The following is a 3,942-nucleotide window of genomic DNA, read 5'->3' as shown; positions in this document are numbered from 1 at the left end:
GATGAATACACTAAGCAGATTCAGAAGGATGTGGGTTGCAGTAAGAACTGGGAGATGATGAAGCTCGCACAGGATAGAGAAGCATGGAGAGCTGCATCAAACCAGTCTCTGGACTGAAGACCCCAACAACAACAATTTTACAGAAATTAAGAACAGTTATTTACATGTGGTCCACCGCTCGTGGTCTCGCGATGGCATTCTTGCTTCCCAACCATGGGGTACCGGGTTCGATTCCCAGCGGTGTCAGGGATTTTTCACCTGTCTCGAGATGACTGGGTGTTGTGTCGTCTTCATCACCACCATTCATCCCCATTACAGTCGGGGAAGGCAACAGCAAACCACCTCCATCAGGACCATGCCTAGTACGGCAGGGCGGGTCCCCCGCATCATTCCCCTACGCTCTGTAAAGAAGCACGGGACTTAATTTCCATTCCATCTACAGGTGCAATGAGACAAAGAATGCAGTAACACAGACACTGCATTATACGTAGGGAAACATAGGAGATACACAAAACAAATAATGCTGATATTGAACGTACATGTTACAGTACTTGGGTAAGTGAAGAAGATGCCGAGTGAACTTTTAGAGGAGGCCAAATGCTGCCTGGTTTGTGGGGCCAGGAGACAAAGTGCAAGCCAGTCAGCATTAGAAGGTAAATTCTGGTTTTCATCATCATAAAATATACCAAGACCACAAATAACAGGAAGCTCTTCATTCAGTCTGGCAGTCAGCATTTTTAATGTAAGTGAAAAGTTTGAAAAGTGCATTCATTTAACCCTTTAACTGCGCTGGGCATGTTAATGTGTGTGCCTTTGTACCTGTCCCTGTGTGCTCTGAACGTGTTTATGGACGCCGCAATTCCCTCAACCTGGTACTCTGAATGTGTCTACATGTAGGAGGACTGACCTCAGATTTTAAGGAGTATGAAGCACAGTTGCAAGACTTCAGCCTCAATAATCAATCCCACGTGGAAATATAGTATGCAGTTACAACTTTCTGAAGGCACAGCTTTTCAACTTTCACGCATAGCAGTTTTTACTCGCTCTGCCCTACAGCAGCTGCCTAATGCATGAGCGTGATGTTCTGTACGGTGGAGCAAGACATTCATAAAATAACGTATCGACACTGGTAACGTGGTTTGTTCATTGTGCCCAACCCGTAGCTGGTGCCACAGATCTCTTTGCACTGAACACTTTTATGTTGTGATTCACAAATACTGTGCAAATGAAAGAAATGAATGAGTGTGTTATTTAGGAGCAGTATAGTGCTATTTAATGATTAACAACACTGTTGGGCATTATTTTATTTGAATTTTGAATATGGCACTGTTAAAGTGAACTACATTTGCTGGATCACATTCTTCAGTATGACTGGCATTATTGAACTGTAGATTGAAAATCATTTGCTTGGTTTCATAATAGTTCTTTAGTTGCTTATGTTTATCTGTTTTGATTTTGAGGCATATGTATACCTGCAGAATATCAAAATTAGAACATTGTTAAAGTAATACTGACAATATGCGTGTGTGAGGTTGACATGTAATGTACTTATATTACTTAATATTTTTTATATATACTAAGATGGTATCTGTTCTTTCGGAGATGTCCAAAAGAACAGATACCATCGGTGACCATGCAGCTCGTTAGAATGAAATTACAATGCAATGAACACCCTTAGCTGCTTACAGACGTTGACATACGCCAGTGGGGACAGATGAAAATGTGTGCCCTGACCGGGACTCGAACCCAGGATCTCCTGCTTACATGGCAGACGCTCTATCCATCTGAGCCACCGAGGACACAGAGGATAGCGCGACTGCAGGGATTTATCTCTGGCACGCCTCCTGCGAAACCCACATTCTCAACGTATTGTTCCGCACTACATTCGTGGCATACAGCATCTAACTAGTGCACCATTCCATCCACAGACAAACGACAAAGCAGAACATTTTGCCAGAACCTTCAAGCAAAAAATGGCCAAACTTTGCTCCGCACACATGGGGGATCAAGCATTGCAACTGTTGCTCACCTCATATCGTTGACACCCACGAGACGGATCATCGCTGGCAGAATTGCTTCACGGTCGCCGCCATCAGACACTGCTCCACCTTCCTCAGCAACCGGCCCTAAGGAAAGCTGCAAGTATGCGCCACACGATATTGTCCTTTACTGGGTTTTTAATGGCAGCAGGTGGTGGGCACGAGGCAAGATAGTCCATCGACTTGGCCCTGGCACGTGTCGTCTTCTTTCAGGTCCTTATGTCTTGCAGCACTGTCATCAAAAGGGAGGTGGACGCATACCCTTCTGGTACTTTTCGGGGGATGTTTCCACCAGAGCACAGGTCAGATGGTAGAGTACAGCCGGAAGCTTGATGTCCCCTGCAACCAGCCCGGTGATGTACCCACAATCCTGCCTCCCCACTGTGGTCACACTCCCTACATGATGACAGTCCGTCGCTTTTGTGTGTGTGTGGGGGGGGGGCAGTGAAGGGAAGGGGGACTGTTCTGGAATAATCACAAGTGCCGGATGGTGCGTGTAGTATTAATTTTTAATTAGTAATATTTATTTTGCTTTTAAAATTATTTCTGACAGTTGCGGAGTCAGAGATTCATCTTTGTGTGCTTATAGATGTATCTGCTGACGTACAACCTCTGTTTAGTTCTGTTAGTCATTTTTATGTCTAATTCTTTTGTCTAGTGTCCGTTGGTTTTTGTTCTGTTCTGTTCCCACTCTGATTAGGTACGGATACACTGTTGTGACTTTCTGTATGAATCTATGTTAAAATGTACCTTAAGTACTTATAATATAGTCAAAGTTAACTTTACTATGATTTTCATTTATAAATTTCAACCCTCCATGTCACTTTGTTATTAATATTCTATGATTTATGTTTTTCAGATGATCACGGCTCGAAAAGAGGCACTGACGACCCATTGTTAGTGAACATATATGGCCAAATACTTCTCGTGTTCAGTCATTATATCGCTCCACGTCGCTGAGATTGGTGCGCCGATCATTTCATTTGCACCTTGCCACAGTTTTCACACGAGTGACCCAAAGAATGATTCGGACCGCCGTCCACCAACAGTGACGTCATCGTGCGACCTATACCAGTCGGACACAGGCCCCGCTTTGTTCAAATTATTGATGGTGGTCCATGTTTTATTTTTTAATTTATACTAGCCACTTCATGCCCAAACTCAGCACGGAGCGTTGCAGTTTCATCATGCTGCGCTGTCTGTACTGCGTGCAACCGCCATCTAATGGCACTTTCCAGCTCCTTTATTAATTTGGAATACTAATTTACATTTTTGATTCCCCTTTAAGGCAAGGAAATGTGTCATGCACTGATTAGGACTGTACTACGACAGGAGCGCCCTCTAGCCAAAGAGAATATAAGCGCCGCTCCTGTCTACCTCGGGCTAGCAGAGAGTGCTATGATAGCAGTTAATAGTGATCAATATCAATTGCTTACATGTACATTGTCTATAGCGAAGAACATTACTTGTTTGCTTGTCACCCATCACTTGTGACACCATTGTAAATTTAACGTTAAGTGCTGTAAATCTTTTAATTTGTAATAAAAACTATTAATGTGATTGAATTGTTGTATAGCATTCACAGAACGCAGCATCCTTCTGGCACCCTATAAGCGACAAGTGGGCAAGAGTGCACAAAAACATACTATATACAGATCAAAACTTGTAAAAGCTTTCCTGCCACTATATGCTTAAAATATGATGATAAGCAGATAGAAGAAGTTGAAAAAGTTAAATTCTTGGAATTACAGCTTCATAATAAATTAACTGGGAGGAACCTACCAAAGAGCTGCTGAAATCCCTAAACAAAATTCTTATCTGCTATGCAAAAGTTGTCACACATAGGTGGAATAAAAATTAAAAAATTCCAACTTATTATGCTTCCTTTCATTCCATAATGCCA

The 3,942-nt window shown here is 42.7% G+C and overlaps 1 non-coding gene across 1 annotated transcript; it reads right to left on the bottom strand.

Annotated features, from left to right (window-relative positions):
• Positions 1-1,725: 1,725 nt before the first annotated feature.
• On the bottom strand, positions 1,726-1,800 carry Trnat-ugu (transfer RNA threonine (anticodon UGU)). Its single transcript has one exon. It is a non-coding gene; the product is annotated as a tRNA-Thr (tRNA).
• Between the last annotated feature and the right edge of the window lie 2,142 nt (positions 1,801-3,942).

This window comes from Schistocerca gregaria, chromosome 11, assembly GCF_023897955.1.
Source record: "Schistocerca gregaria isolate iqSchGreg1 chromosome 11, iqSchGreg1.2, whole genome shotgun sequence".
Classification (NCBI taxonomy): Eukaryota; Metazoa; Arthropoda; class Insecta; order Orthoptera; family Acrididae; genus Schistocerca; species Schistocerca gregaria.
This window is presented reverse-complemented; position numbering and strand designations above follow the sequence as displayed.